The following is a 17,103-nucleotide window of genomic DNA, read 5'->3' on the forward strand; positions in this document are numbered from 1 at the left end:
AAGGAAGGAAGGAAGGAAGGAAGGAAGGAAGGAAGGAAGGAAGGAGAGAGAAAATGCAGTTCAGGTGACAGAGCAAAACCCTGCCTCAAAAAAGAAGAAGAAGAAGAAGAAGAAGAAGGACGAGGAGGAGGAGGAGGAGGAGGAGGAGGAAAAATGCTCAGCTTTTTTGTGAAATAATAATAATAATGGCAATGTCTAATACTTACTGAAATCTTATTATAATGACTGGTGCTGAAGCTATCTTATAAGATTTTGTGGCCAGGCTCAGTGGCTCACGCCTGTAGTCCTAGCACTTTGGGAGGCCGAGGCAGGCAGATCACCTGAGGTCAGGAGTTCAAGACCAGCCTGACCAACAGGCAGAAACCTCATCTCTATTAAAAATACAAAATTAGCCAGGCGAGGTGGTGCATGCCTGTAATCCTAGCTACTCAGGAGGCTGAGGCAGGAGCATCGCTTGAACCTGGGAGGCAGAGGTTGCGATAAGCTGAGATTGTGCCGTTGCACTCTAGCCTGGGCAACAAAAGTGACTCTGTCTCAAAAAACAAACAAACAAACAAACTTTGTAGAGATTAAAAGATAGTGCTTGTGAAATACCCATCCCGAAGTAAAAACTCACAGAATTTGGTTACATAAATTATTTATTGATTCCAAACAACTGTAGAGGAGCAAAAAAAATATGACTTCCAGGTTTTTTGGCTGGGCTATGAATAAATTGACACAAGGCAGACTAACAAGAGAAAAACCATACTTAATTATGCACATACATCCCACAAAATATGAGACTCAAAGAAGAATTAGATGATGGAAGCTTGTATAGTATCCTTAGCTACAGAAAAGAATAGGAGCTGGGGGCTTTTGATGGGGGTGGGTGGTGGGGAGCACACAAATAATGGGAGGGTGAGGGGAGAAATTGTATGGTGAATAAAGATTGTCCTGTTTTGCATATAAAATGGTCTCTTAGGTAATAAAAAGTTGTCTGGAACAGCCCTCTTCCTGTTACGGATACTTTTACTAATATAGATTTCCTTTACAGACGCAAATTTCTTTTACAAAAGTATAGCAGAAATACAGGTTCAGTAGCTGGCTACTTGCAGAGTTCACTTAATAAGGAGGTGTGGTATAAAGAAGGTGACATTTTGTTCCAAAGCTAGCTTAGGGGAAGAAGTACAGGCTTCCTGCCTTAAGGGTACTGCTTCACTTCTGGAGCAGAAAGCAGACACTTTTAAAAGGGGGCCTAACATGAATGGCACACAGTGGAGGAAGCAAGCAGGTGGGGTATCCATGTGCTAGTTTGGTGCCTTATCTACCAGGCAGTTGAGGTGGCAACTTCATGGGCCAAAAATTATCCAGGTGGGAGAGAGTTTTGTAGCAGGCATACTGTATTAGCTTGCTCTTGCATTGCCATAAATACCTGAGACTGGGTAATTTATAAAGAAAAGAGATTTAATTGGCTCATGCTTCAGTAGGCTTTATGGGAGGCATGGTCCTGGCATCTGCTCGGCTTCTGGGGAGGCCTTAGGAAACTTACAGTCATGGCGGAAGGTAAAGGGGAATGAGACTCTCATAGCCAGAGCAGGAGCAAGAGAGAGAGAGAGCAAGCGGGGAGGTGCTACTATGCTTTTAAACAACCAGATCTCATGAAAACTCACTCACTGTCACAAGAACAGAACCAAGAGGATGGTGCTAAATCATTCATGAGAAATGCACCTCCATGATCCAAGCAGCTCCCATCCGACCTCACCTCCAACATTAGGGATTACAGTTCAACATGAGATTTTGGCAGGGACACATATCTAAACTACATCACATGCTTCTGTTACCAGAAAGGAGTCCCAGTCCAGACCCCAAGAGAGGGCTCTTGAATCTCGTGCAAGAAAAAATTCAGGGCAAGGCCACAGAGTGAAATGAAAGTGAGTTTAGAAAGCAAAGTAACAAAAGAATGGCTACTCCACACACAGGGCAGCCCCAAAGGCTGCTGGTTGCCCATTTTTATGGTTATTGCTTAAGTATCTTCTAAACAAGGGTGGATTATTAATACTTCCTTTTTTTTAATTTAATTTTTTTTTTTTTTTTTTTTTGAGATGGAGTCTTGCTCTGTTGCCCAGGCTGGAGAGCAGTGCCATGATCTCGGCTCACTGCAAGCTCAGTCTCCCGGGTTCTCGCCATTCTCCTGCCTCAGCCTCCCCAGTAGCTGGGACTATAGGCGCCCACCATCACGCCCAGCTAATTTTTTGTATTTTTGGTAGAGACGGGGTTTCCCCGTGTTAGCCAGGATGGTCTCGATCTCCTGACCTTGTGATCCACCCGCCTCGGCCTCCCAATAAAACATGTTGCAGTAAAGAAGTTGGATAAAACCCACCAAAACCAAGATAGTGATGAGAGGGACCTCCACTACACTACCACCAGCATCATGACAGTTTTCAAATGCAACATGTTTTATTGGTAAGGTCTTTATGACTTGTATCTTGTGCCGACCTCCTATCTCATCCTGTGATTTAGAATGCCTTAAGTGTCTGGGAATGCAGCCCAGTAGGTCTCAGCCTCATCTTACCCAGACCCTATTCAAGATAGAGTTGCTCTGGTTCAAACACCTCTGACATTTGGGGCTGTAAATTGACTACTATCTCTCAAAGCAGTCTCCTGATGGGTGAGAGTTCCACTCTGGAGCTTGGAAGCAAGTAGATGAACTTGCCCTGTAGGGGGTGTCTGGTGATGGGGAGGTAAAAGGTTATAATTGCATTTCTAAATGACTAAGTAGGAAGTGGGGAACAGGGAAAATGCACAAAAGAGAAAAGAAGAGAAAACAGTAAACTATAATCGTAACTTTTTCTATTTTTCTTAGAAAAAGGGGGGTATTCTATAACAAAGGATGGCTTTTCAGTACTACTACTGTATCTGCAACTTCTCAGAATAACCAGCTCAAATATGCCAAAGAAATATATTTTGGGGGTGGCATATTCCAGTCTCCCACTGTCATATTTTGGAGTTGTATGTCCTGATCCCCAACACAATGCCTGCAGATAGGCATTAATTATCTCTACGTTAGAGGAAGCTGAAGCTCATAGAAGTTATAAATTTCATTCATGTTTACAGAGCTAGAAAAAAGCAGAGCTGAGATTCAAACCCACATCATGTTTGACTCCAGAGCCAGACCTTTTAACCACTACACAACACTATATCTCTTAGCAATTTGTTTTCCTAAAGCTGTCGACCTAAGGGAAGAAGCTAAGACACAAAATACAATTTTAAGAGTTTATTTAAGCCAAAGTGAGGATGGCTGCCCAGGGCACATCCTGGAGAGTGCTTCCTTGGCCTTTGTTACAAGCATGTTTTTAAAGGCAAAAGGGAAAAAGTAATGGGCTCTTTGACAGGAATTCTCATTGGGTTACAGAGACCACATTGATTACTGATTGGCTATACTTTTTTTTTTTTTTGAGACGGATTCTCACTCTGTCGCCCAGGCTGGAATGCAGTGGTGCGATCTCGGCTCACTGCAACCTCCGCCTCCTGGGTTCAAGTGATTCTCCTTAGCCACTGTGCCTGGCTAAGTTTCATATTTTTAGTAGAGATGGGGTTTCACCATCTTGGCCAGGCTAGTCTCGAACTTCTGGCCTCAGGTGATCCACCCACCTTGGCCCCCCAAATTGCAGAGATTACAGGCGTGAACCACCACGCCCAGCCTGACTATACGTGTTGAACTATGGAGTATGTTATGGTGTCCAGTATGTGGCATTGCTAGCTTAATTTATGGCTACTTGATGTCAGTCTAGAGCTCCCATCAAGTGGCTTCAAGAGATAATTATTTAACCGAAGGAGGAAGTGAGGCATGACTGCTGTCACATTTCAGTGCCTCTCTGGGCCTGCTGATAATGTAAACGGGCTTCCATTCCTCAGAAAGTTTTTCTTTTCCAAAGTTCCTGCATATATGTGCTAGCAACCTTTATTGCTGCTTTTAAAAAGGGGAAATCAGTGAGCAGAGAAAACTCAGGAAAAAAACATTTTTTTTTTTAATGTTTCTGGGGTGGTGATAAGGAAGAGGCTTCATATTGAAAGTTATAGCAGTAAAAATTACAGGTAAATATCTTATCACAAAATAATGCAAACATATCATAGATTTCCTAAACTTTGCATTGTACTAGACATTCTTTAGAATACAGTGAAGAAACACAGCAAGCTAAATTAAAAGGGGTGGAGAAAAGGCAATTTAAAAAATAAAATGGGTGAATTTTGGTTTTGCCTAAGATTTCCTTTTTAAGGAAACATTCAAAGGGCCCAACTCTAGCAATCAAATCTGTGATTAATTACATGATTTGAACAGGTCCTAGATTTTCTGTTCTAATGTGTTCTTTTGGGAAATATATCCCCTTCCCAACCACGATGGTGAAATTGAAATAAAATTATGTGGTATTCTTCTTTAAATTTGTATGATACTTTGGAATTTTCAAAGATTTTTCACCATATTGTCTCATTTATTGTTCATAATGCCCTAACGGAAAGAGAACAAGTATTCTGTAGACCATGCGTGTGAGATACTTATGGCTCAGAGATCGAATCCTTTCTATGAAGTCCTACTGCTGGTAAATGGTAAATACTAGATTTGGATCCAGATCAGCAAATATGGAAGCCCATGTTCCTTCTGGAACATCCTGCTGTGTCTCACTACACTATGTGGCTGCCTTGAATGCAAATTGTTACTTATCACTGGACTGTTTTCACACACAGCACTCACCCTGAGGCAAACAGTAGCAACCTGTGCAAAGAGGCCTTGACCCCCTGGGGAGCTAGCTTGACCAGATTTGGAGATTGGGCAGCCACTGTGCAACTACCAGATGAAATCACTTGGCAATGAGAAGAAAAGAGGTAACAGGGCTCCTTGTAGACATATGCATGATGCAAAACTACTAAATATACATAGAAATGATACAAAACTACTAATAATACAACATATGAATGATACAAAACTACTAAATATACCTAGGAATGATACAAAATTACTAATGATACAAAATTACTAATGATACAAAACTACTAATGATACAAACATATGAATGATACAAAACTACTAATGATACAAACATGAATGATACAAAACTACTAATGATACAAACATAGGAATTATAGAAAAGTAATGATACAAACATGGATGATACAAAGCTGCTAATGATACAAACATGGATGATACAAAACTACTAATGATACAAACATATGAATGATACAAAACTCCTAAATGGAAGCAAAACAAAAAGATCTCAGAAAGTGAATGTCCTCTTTTAAATAAATTAATTTTATATAGTATCTTTCAGGCATTTGGCTTCATATGAGAATTTCTTTTCTCTTTCCTTAGCTAAGAGTTATGAAGCCTTTACAACACAATACTATGTTGTATACTGTACATATGAAAAATAAATCTCAGAAGAGTAAAATGATCTATTCGAAAAAATAGGGTAAAAATATTCAAACAATAGCTTATGTTTATTAAACATGACTTTTGTGTCAAGCCCATGCTATGCTGTTTTTGTTGAATTCTTGCAACAACCTAGGTAATAGATTCTGTTATGATTCCTATTTTATGGATGGGGAAACTACAGCTTTCAATAGCTTAAATTAGTGTCAAAATCTTTTAGTTAAAATTCAGTGTATTCATTTTACTAGAGAAATTTTTGGAAAGAAATGTAGCTAAACATTTCTAGTTAATTTGTTATTAAACCATATATACTATCAAAGTGTAGCAATCTGCTCAATTCTAGTACCTGCCAGAATTTCATCCAGTTTTATATTTTAATGTCTTATACAATTTTTAGCAGGATGAAACATTTTAAGACAGTAATAAAGATAATATTTTACATTTATAAGATCTTTCTGCCTTTTCAAAGTTTATTTGGCAGACTTAAGTAATTAGATGGATAACTTGATTGGAAAAACTTCTGTTTCCTTGAATTGCCTAAAATGACATTTCCTAAAGTGTGCTCTTATAGAACTAAAGGTAATAACAGTGTACAGAAAGGGGTTCTATGGTCAGAAACTTTGGAAAATACTGTGCTAAGCATCAGTAAATGGGTTTCTTTTCTGCAGGACTTCCCTGAGCCTATACATGGTGAGCCTATACCTATCTTAAAGAGGAAGATTTAATAAGTAGTATTTCCCTAACTTAATAGTTTTATATGGAATTCTTTACATAACTCTCATTTCAGAACATCAGTATTTTATGGTGCCTAGTTTTTGAAAACGCTAAACTAATATCTGGGAAGAAATACTGATATTTAAATACTAGGTGCTTGTCATCTACTCAGACGGATGGTGAAGCAGCTAACCTTCATTCGTGTAGACTTGTCACTATCATTATTCAAAGAACAGCAGACATTTGTTCTGTGCCTTAAACCATGAAAATTTAAACCTATTTTCTTTCCTTTTTTTTTGACTCTGTTGCCCAGACTGGAGTGCAGTGATGCAATCACAGCCCACTACAGCCTCAACCTCCTAGGCTCAAGTGATCCTCCCACCTCAGCCCCCAAGTAGCTGGGACTACAGGTGTGCACCACCACACCCTGGCTAATTTTTGTAATTTTGTAGAGATGTGGTCTCATTATGTTGCCCAGGCTGGTCTCAAACTCCTGGGTGCAGGTGATGCTCCTGCCTCAGCCTCGAAAAGTGCTGGGTTTACAGGTGTGAGACACCACACCCATCCTAAACCCATTTTTTACTTTAAATGTACTATTCGGATTATATGTGTTCTTTATAACAATGAAAAGTCAGTGCATTCTATACTTTAAGAGGGTAATTCTTAAGTAAGTTATTTTATAGATGCTGGATAAGTATCTCTGTCAAATAATAGTCTTAGAAGAGTATTTAATGAGATGGGAGCATTCTCAAATTATACTGAGAAATAGGCTGGGCATGATGGCGCATGCCTGTAATCCCAGCACTTTGGGAGGCTGAGGCAGGTGGATCACTTGAGGTCAAGAGTTTGAGACCAGTCTGGCCAAAATGGTGAACCCTTGTCTCCACTAAAAATACAAAAATTAACTGGGTATGGTGGCGGGCACTTGTAATCCCAGCTACTCGGGAGGCTGAGGCAGGAGAATCTCTTGAACCAGGGAGGTGGAGGTTGCATTGAGTGGAGATCATGCCATTGCACTCCAGCCTGGGCAACAGAGTGAGACTCTGTCAAAAATATATATATATTGAGAATTAAAGGCCACAAAATAGAATAAACTATACTATCTCAATATTGTAAAACCAGCCAATGAAAGGCAAACACAAAAACTAACAAATAGGGCCAGGCATGGTGACTCACACCTATAATCCCAGCACTTTAGAAGGCTGAGGCAGGAGGAGTGCTTGAGGCCACGAGGTCAAGATCAGCCCAGTCAACATAACAAGACCCTGTCTCTAGAAAAAAATTTAAAAATTATCCAGGCATGGTAGCATGCACCTGTAGTCCCAGCTACTGAAGGCTGAGGCAGAAGGATCGCTTGAATCCAGGAGTTTGAGGCTGCAGTGAGCTGTGATAGCACAACTGCACTGCAGCCTGGGCCACAAAGTAAGATCCTGTGTCAAAACAACAACAACAAAACTAACAAACAAAACCAGAAAAGACCAGAAAAAAGAGAAACAGAAAGTGTTAAACTTATTATAAATAAATCAATTAAAACAAAAAATATTATCTCATTCCAATATGCATGCTGCTGCAATGCAACTGTCTAACGTTTTGACTTATGTGTCTCGTGTTTGGGAAACCAAATTCAGAAGAAATATTAAGATCGGGATGTGGCTTTTACCTGTGTCAGTAACTCACGTAGAGAAGTCAGGTAGGTCTTTGGTTTCTGAGCTTCTACAACTTTAACTCTGGAAGATACACCATGTACTCTGTTCCAACTTGGGAGGTGCTGATGATGATGGCTACTCTGTGTCCCTGGCTATGTCCTGAAGCTTAACTGATTTTTGGCTTCAAAGTGGTCTTATTCTTGTGAACAAGTATTTAAACAATGATTATAGAAGGTACTGGGAAATCACTTTTTGGGGGGCTTTGGTAAATGTTTAATCAATGTGTGCAGGCACCACTCGGCCTATAACTCTTCCAGTTCACGGCTCAGCTCACAGTCTATTTTCCTCCCACACTGTCCTAAAGAAATTGGGTTTGCTGTGGCCTCCTCATTCTCTTTGATTCTCCTCCATCTCTTCCTTGAAATGCTGACCTCATTTGGCTTGTCTCCAGGCTTCTCCCAGCCTCGCCCTCCGTTCATGTCCTGGGTATCTTTTAGATGTTGGTATTCCCCAGGGCTCCTCTCTCACTCCCTGAGTGAGTCTTCACACTGAGAATCCCACTCCACAGGCTTCCAGTCATTCACTTTCCCTTCCCTGCTCTGAAAGGGAAGGGGAACTAGGTTCACAGTGTTTACCTAAGCAATTGGAACAATGTTACTCACGGTGTCACGGAGAAGAATAAATACAGTGAAAGATAAAACATTTTATTTCACTAATCTTAATTTATTATATGATAAGATAATTATGTACCCCAAGTTTCAGTAAGAAAATAGAAAGGATTTCCTTCCTCGGGTTATAAAAGCAAAAGCAATTCATGATATTTTCTCTCTCGAAGCCGTTTTTCCCTGACAGTCATTGTCTACCACCCACTAATAAATTGTACTTAAACCTTCCAACATACCTTTCTACTTCATTAACAATTTTTCTAATTCCTCTAAATTTCGTTCCTTCACCCGTCATGGACCATCTGTACCATACTGATTTGTTTGTGTGTTACTTAGTAAAACTAATGCTTAAGTAGTCTATCTACTCAAAAGTGTAAGGCACTGGCTGGATGCAGTGGCTCACGCCTGTAATCCCATCACTTTGGGAGGCCAAAGTGGGCAGATCACCTGAGGTCTGGAGTTCAAGACTAGCCTGGTCAACACGGCGAAACCCTGTCTCTACTAAAAATGCAAAAATTAGCTGGGCGTGGTGGCACACACCTGTAGTCCCAGCTACTCAGGAGGCTGAGGCAGGAGAATAGCTTGAACCCAGGAGGCAGAGGTTGAAGCCAAGATCATGCCACTGCACTCTAGTGTGGTCAACTCTGTCTCAAAAAAAAGGTGGGGGAAGGTAAGGCACTAAAGGTAGCGTGTTCTCTCGTTTTTTTGTCTTTCTACCCCTTACAGCCTTGCACCAATGCCTGGCCTACACAGAGTAATCCGTCAGTATGTGCCAGTCAATGGGTTTAATGGGTTGACAGTAATTTAACATAATCCAGTTTAGATAAATACCACCAAATATTTCTAAAATGTATATGGTTTAATTTGTACATTTTTCTAAGACAGACTTTTATTCTGAGAAATTAATCCCTGGGATGAGACATGGAAGAGACTACTGTATACTTCCTCTGTTAAGTACTAAATTATTATTTTTCAAGTTCAGTTTCTCTACAGTTTGCTGTTCATGCCTCCCACCACTTCTTCAACTGCAACTAGTAGTATCCCCCTTAAAATGCTGTCATAGAGGTCTCAACTGCTTGCCAGCACAGTGAGGAAAAGATCAGATGATTTACAGCACTGGTCCCCAGCCTTTCTGGCACCAGGGACTAGTTTCATGGGAGACAACCTTTCTATGGATCCAGGGGGAGGGGGTGGTTTGGGGATGATTCAAATGCATTACATTTATTGTGCACTTTATTTCTATTATTATTACATTGTAATATATAATGAAACAGTTCTACAACTCACCATAATGTAGAATCAGTGGGAGCCCTGAGCTTGTTTTCCTGCAACTAGATGGTCCCATGTGGGGACAGTGATGGGAGGCAGTGACAGATCATCAGGCATTAGATTCTCATAAGGAGCATGCAACCTAGATCCCCCAATGTGCGGTTCAGAATAGGGTTTGAGCTCCTATGAGAATCTAATGCTAGGTGAAGCTTGGGTGGTAATGTGGGCACTAGGGAGTGGCTATAAATACAGATGAAGCTTTGCTGGCTCGCCTGCCACCCACTCTTTGCTGTGTGGCCATCTACACATTACACATTTACAATAAATGTGTAAATCCCAATACATTTACACATTTATTATGTAAATCCTAAGGTTATAGAAAACCTAAACCTTAGGTTATAGAAAACCTAAACCTTAGGATTTACACAATAAATGTGTAAAGACATTCTATTTAGATTACATAGAAAATCTAAAATGTATTGTGTGTCATTTTTTTTTAAATCCCAATACTGCTGCAACTACAATTCTCAGATAGTCCCATTTGTTTGAATCACACATTTTTCTTTTCTTTTTTTTTTTGAGGTGGAGTCTCGCTCTGTCACCCAGGCTGGAGTGCAGTGGCACAATCTCGGCTCACTGCAAGCTCTGCCTCCCGGGTTCACGCCATTCTCCTACCTCAGCCTCCCAAGTAGCTGGGACTACAGGCACCCACCACCACGGCTGGCTAATTTTTTGTATTGAATCATGCATTTTTCATTTCTTTGTTGTTGTTGGTAAACTTCATATTGAAGACAAGGTTAAACTGAAGTAACTTTGAGTCCATCCTGCTACTATTTGCTAAGATTGGTAATTTGCCCTTTATTCTCTTAAGATACAGATATATTGTTTCTAAATATCCTCTGAATGATTTTATTTTATGTGAAACATAGTTCTTAAAGATTATGTACAGAACTCCATGCACAAATTACTCAGTAAGGAAATCAGTAGTTCAGATATTGTTTCTGTGACACCTTATTAAATATATTGAAAGGCAACTGTAATATTTTCTTTCCAATACTTCCTAGATGAAAAAAACAACATACCATAAAGGGCTTCCAGTGTTTGCTTACCCAAATGTTATAGTGGAAGCATTGTTTGCAGTCATTTCTTTATGTAGCTTATTATGAAAGTAAAAAGGAGGAAGTTAAGAGAAATGATAAGAAATGATTGCTTCAAGTGAAAATGTATTCAGTATTCATACTTTTGCAGAATGCTTCAAATTATTGTACTATGTCACTTTTTAATGTAGACATCATTGTGCATTTACATGGTTTAAAGACATTAATTTCCCATTTTCCCAATTAAATACAAATACAGTACCTCACTTTATTATTAGTCCTGCCAGGATATAGAGACCATACCTTGTGTATTATTGTTTCTCCAACACAAACTGTTTTGCCTTAGCTCTTAGTAAACATTCAATAAATATTTTTTGAATGCTTCAAGAAATGAGGAATCCAGATTCCTGCTACCAAAACTAGTATTATGATTTTTAATCTTGTTGTCCCATCAAAGAGAGTTTAACTCTTTGCATCACCTCCTTCCTGCCTGCCTCAGAGAAAGATAGCCCTAAAATTAACCCATTTAAATGATTCTTTGCTTTTAGTGTACAAACATGCCCACATGTCTCCTACTTTCAAAAACAATGAAACCTTTGACTTCAAATAGCTACCCCTTTCTCTCTCTCTTCTCCCTTCATTACCAACCCTTTTAAATATTCTGTCTTCAATTCTAGTTCTCTCCTCACTTCACTTCAATCTGGGACTGCACTCTGGAATCAGATACTAGGGATTTATTTTATTTTATTTTTATTTTTCTTTCTTTTTTTTTTTTGAGATGGAGTTGTGCTCTTGTTGCCCAGGTTAGAGTACAATGGCACGATGTCGGCTCACTGCAACCTCCGCCTCCTGGGTTCAAGGTATTCTTCTGCCTTAGCCTCTTGAGTAGCTGGGATTACAGGCATGCGCCACCACGCCCGGCTAATTTTATAGTTTTAGTAGAGACAGGGTTTTTCCGTGTTGGTCAGGCTGGTCTTGTACTCCCCAGCTCAGGTGATCCATCCACATCGGCCTCCCAAAGTGCTGAGATTACAGGCGTGAGCCTCTGTCTCCGGCCAGATACTAGGGATTCTAATCTCAGCGCTGCCTCTTACCAGCTTCGTGGTCATAAACCAGTCACACAAGCTCTCTAAACCCTACCTAATACCTAATAGGGACATACCTATTGCTTGAAGGACTGTCATGAAAATTGAGATAATGCATTTAAAGTATTTCTGCATCGCCTGGTACACAGTAGGTGTTCCATAAATGGTAGCTATTCTTCCTGTTGACTGAAAGCACAATAGGAGTTCAGAGATGAGAAAGATTGGGGTAGGCTTATTTTGCATCTACCTAACTGTTCACTGATGCTTCAGATTAGGAAATTAGAGCCAGTGAGTTTAACTAGTCAATGTTTCATGGGGGAGGTGGTATTTGAGTTGGATTTTAAAGGATAATAACAATATCTTACATCTATTGAGGGTTCACTGTGGGCCAGGGATGATTCTAAGTGCTTTACATGGTTTTACTTAGTGTTCAAAACATTCCTGTGAGATAGGATTTCGATAGACAGTCAGTCTGAGGCAGGACAGGGAGGACAGACTGAAAAGAATGAATAAGGCTGGGCGCGGTGGTTCACGCCTATAATCCCAGCACTTTGGGAGGACGAGGCAGGTGGATCACTTCAGATCAGGAGTTCGAGACCAGTCTGGCCAACATATAGCGAAACCCCGTCTCTACTAAAAAAATACAAAAATTAGCCAGGCATGATGGTGCACACTTGTAATCCCAGCTACTTGTGAAGCTGAGGTAGGAGAATTAGCCAGGCATGATGGTGCACACTTGTAATCCCAGCTACTTGTGAAGCTGAGGTAGGAGAATCATTTGAACCCGGGAGGTGGAGGTTGCAGTGAGCCAAGATCATGCCACTGCACTCCAGCCTGGGCAACAGAGCAAGACTCCATCTCTCAAAATAAAATAAATAAATAAATAAATAAATAAATAATCAACAGAATGAATAAAAACCTAGAGGCAGGAAAGACATGCTGATTTTTTTTTTCTTTTTTTAAGACAGAGTTTCACTCTTGTTGCCCAGGCGGGAGTGCAATGGAGAAATCTTGGCTCACTGCAACCTCTGCCTCCTGGGTTCAAGCAATTCTCCTGCCTCAGCCTCCTAACCAGCTGGGATTACAGGCATGTGCCACCATGCCCGGCTAATTTTTTTGTATTTTTGGTAGAGATAGGGTTTCATCATGTTGGCCAGGCTGGTCCTGAACTCCTGACCTCAGATGATCCACCTGCCTCGGCCTCCCAAAGTGCTGGGATTACAGGCGTGAGCCATCACGATTTCTGAAGATGGTGATGAGACTGGTAGCTAGCGTGAAAAGCTTGTCTTAAGCAATAATGACAAACGATGTTGGACAGAGTGGGGCAAAATTATAGGAGGTCTTGACAACCAAACACTCCAAAATTTGGCTTTATCTAATGGGCAAAACAAAGAGCAGTTATAAAGATATGACTTGGGGAAGGGAGGATATAGAACGAAGCAGAGTTTTTGGCACACTGACTTGGTGACATGCATTGTGAGGCCCCAGGGACCCACTGACTCTGCTTCCACTTTTGGTTACCACTAGCCACCAACAGAAGAGTACCAGCACAGTTTCCTATAAAGTGAGGGCTTTAAACAGGTTTATTGAGGGAGTGAGTAAATAAAGGATGGACTGAATAAATAAAGGATTAATGGGAGGCTGTTTCTAGGGGTGAAGTGATGGGAGTTGGGGCTATGTTTAAGACAATGGAAATGGAAATCGGGAAGTAAATCCTAGAAACAATTTCAAAGAAGAAATCATAAGACTTGGATACGTAGTGAACATAAACTACTATTTAGAGCTGTATTTCAAATGTATTATTTACCGCAGAATGCAGTGTCAGAGCAGTTGCCTTTGGAATATTCTAAGTTTTTATTAAGTAGAAATTCTGCATTTGGAACAGAAATCACATGTCTCATGCTGTTATATGTAATGATTATTACCATGAAAACTCATGTCTCTTTTACCTTCTACTCCTACTCCACCCACCCAAGTTCTTACTAGTTTTACCTCCTAATGGGATTGTTGTTGGGGTCTCCTATTGAACTCCGGCCAAATAAACCTCCTCATCCTCAATCATACCTGACAGTTGCTGCCTCTCACCTTTTTGTTCATACAGTTGTGTTCCCCCATGAATGTTCTTTCTTCTATAATAGCATTTCATTCCCATGAGCAGTTGGAACCTTAGCCATCCTTCAGAATCAGATCACATGCTGCTTCTCCATGCTGTCTGATCAACCCAGATGGAACCTACTGCTCTCTTTTCTGAATTCCCATAGCCACTTACATTTCATTATACTGCCTTGCCACTTGGGTAACTGGGTATCCATTTGCCAGTGTTTTATTTGTATCCCCTACAATGACAGTACTGTGTGTTACCTGGTTATCCAATACATATTTGTGACATGAAATCAAACTATCTTAAATACTCCAAATCCCTTCCCAAACAAGAATTTCCTTCTGCCATTAGTGTATTCAGCTTTGCCCTAGCATACATTTTATGCAACATCGAGAATTTCACATCACTTTTGTTGGGGACACTTAGAAAAAGAAGGAATTTTAAGTTGAGAACAGAAAAGAATTGTTAAAGTGGAAGTAGAGGATTAACCATTTTTTCAAGGAATCTTTTGGATAGATAAAAGGATCTGGGGAAAACTAAGCCTGAACCTTTACTGCTGCCTTCCTGCCCCTTAAGGTGAAGAAAAGTGAACTGCATAAAAAAGAGGCATGGGTCTGAATGCAGTGGCTCACACCTGTAATCCCAGCATTTTGGGAGGCCGAGGCGGGAGGACTGCTTGAGGTCAGGAGTTCAGGAGTAGCCGGGGCAACAGAAGGAGGCCCTGTCTTTAGAAAAAATATTAGAAATTAGCAGGCTATGGTGGCATGTACGTTTAGTCCCAGCTACTGACAGCTGAGGCAGGAGGATCGCGTGAGCCCAGGAGTTCAAGGCTGCAGTAAGCCATGATCACAACACTGAACTCAAGCCTGGGAAATAGAGTGAGACACTGTCTCTAAAAAACAAAAATTTCAGGAAAGGGTTTTTGTTTGTTTGTTTGTTTGTTTATAAAAGAGGCTTGGGATTCCAGCCTTTGGGTCCTTGGGAACCCAGAAGGACCTGAGAGTTGGAAATCCACATTATTGAGGAGCTGGATAAAGGAATGATGAGAAAAAGGTGTCTCTTAGCAGGCATATAATGTTATCTGCCAAAAGGCAAACTTAATCTGTACGCTTATCTCTGAATTTGCCATGGAGGGTGATTTTAGACTCTCTAAAGAATAAGAAATTTTTTGTATCCACCCATTATTACTAATGTAGGATGTGGAAATAGTTACTTTGTTGTTTACCGTTATTTTAATGAGGGTAGAAATAATTCATTTCCTTGGTTCACTCTTGACTTTATTTTGTTCTTAAAATCTTAGGCTCCTCAATCAAGAATTCTACTGCTAGGACTTTCAGGAACCTAATGTTGTAGGCTGGAGCAGGCTGTTAGAATAATATTCAGCCAGTATTTTCGGAACTGTTAAACCTGGCTAAACAGGTGTCATTCCACAGTGAAGTTGGCAATTCTTGAGGCTCCCAGAAAGTGACTGCTATCTAATGACTCAGCCTTGGACACGTCTCTGCTGTTGTCTTAAAATACCCTTCTTCCCTTCGTTTTTACTTTTTTTGCAAAGTTAACCCACACTTATCCTACATATTTACCCAGATATCATCTCTTCCAAAAAGTCTTCCCTTGCCACTTCATTAGAACCACTCCCCTGGGTTGGGCGCCACTCTTGCCCCTTCCCACAGTGGCCTGGGCTTTCACATAACACTTAGTTCGCCGTGTGGCAGTTGCCATTCGCGGGTCTTTCTCCCCACTGTGTAAGTTCCTCCAAGAGCCCTGTGGGTGCCAAGCTGACTTGGAAGGCTATGAGGGCTCAATACACACACTCATTACTCATTGGATGAATAAATGCACGGTCTCTGTATAGGAAATGCAGGTGAACGTCCTTCTGCCTCATTTAAGTGAGCTGCTAATATCGGAGTTTTAGGATAATTTTGGAGAACTGCAATCCGCCTGTCTTCTCCCTACCCCACGGAGTTGGCGAAACCAGCCTGGAGGCTAGCAGTTTGCCTGTGTGCCCTAAGCTAGCGACAGCTCATATCAAGCCTAGTATTTAAGGAGCATGATTACTTTTACTATGTAGCCCCCAGGGAGAAAAGGAGACTCACAAAACATTTTTGTATCTTGTTACACAAGATACAAACTTGTGCACCAAGATACAAATTGAAACTCGAATTGAAATTTGGCTGCCAATTTATTAAACCCACCCCAACAATTTTCTCTATTAAAAAAAAAAAAACCACGAAAAGAGAAGAGATCTCTGGTACCCATTTTCATGTAATATAAACCGATGCCACCAATCTATCATATCCATCTAAATCTAATAATTCAGCTTTTTGTTTGGCGGGAGTACGACAGGTCTTTATATGATTCAGTGTTACAAAGTTTTTCGGAGGACAAATGGTAAGTGTGAACCCACGGCTATGATGAAGCCGCCGTTTCTTTGAGTACAAAATCATGAGCTAGACATAAAGAACTGGCTTTAAATTCCGAAGTAGATCTGGCTTCTAAATGTTACGGTGGTGGGTAATAATTTCCTTTGCTTCAGTTACTATTTAAAAAGTAAGTATGTGTAGATAAAAATGCATGATTTTTAAAAATCTAGTTTGTAGAATAGGATACTATCATTTATATTAAGCCCAATGCGTGGGAAACGGATCAATGACTTGATGCAGTGCCTATAAAATATTATAAACCAAAGTTGCATTAGGACATAAAAATAACTGCTGATAAAAGTTTACTCAAAGTAGCATCTGCCCCTAATTCAGTTTGTATTTTTATCGTAAAGACCTAAGTCGCCGCGGGAACTAGGCTGTGCGTTCGCCCCCCGCGGCAGACGGCGGCACGCGGCGCCTCAGGAGCGCCCCTCCGAAGCCCTGCGGGGGCGGCCGCTGGCGGACACCCCACAGAGGTCCCAGCCCTCCGAGCCCCCGGTCCCCGGGCCCGAGCCCCGCCTGCCACTCTCCCCAGCTGCCTTTCCAAACGCCGCCGTGCTGGTGTTTTCCCGCACCTTGTTCGCCCGTCAGAAAACGGCGCCGGGAGGGAGTGAGCGTGAGAAAGTGAGCGTGTGCGCGGCCGGAGAGCACGACCCAAGAGCCGGCGCCCGGTGTCCGAGCGCCCAGTCCGCCCTGTCC

The 17,103-nt window shown here is 41.1% G+C and overlaps 1 protein-coding gene and 1 long non-coding RNA gene across 3 annotated transcripts in view; one reads left to right on the forward strand and one right to left on the reverse strand.

The window, feature by feature from the left end:
- Window positions 1-17,091, reverse strand: part of LOC105537656 — a 28,789-nt gene extending 11,698 nt beyond the window's left edge. The window contains exon 1 of the long non-coding RNA XR_001005754.1: window positions 16,980-17,091. This is a non-coding gene — a long non-coding RNA (uncharacterized LOC105537656). The remainder of the gene's footprint in view (window positions 1-16,979) is intronic.
- The window catches only part of EPC1 (enhancer of polycomb homolog 1 (Drosophila)), a 122,683-nt gene that overhangs the window by 16,388 nt on the left and 89,192 nt on the right, over window positions 1-17,103 (forward strand). The window lies entirely within an intron of this gene.

The sequence above is a fragment of the Mandrillus leucophaeus genome, unplaced genomic scaffold (genome assembly GCF_000951045.1).
Source record: "Mandrillus leucophaeus isolate KB7577 unplaced genomic scaffold, Mleu.le_1.0 Scaffold178, whole genome shotgun sequence".
Lineage (NCBI taxonomy): Eukaryota > Metazoa > Chordata > Mammalia > Primates > Cercopithecidae > Mandrillus > Mandrillus leucophaeus.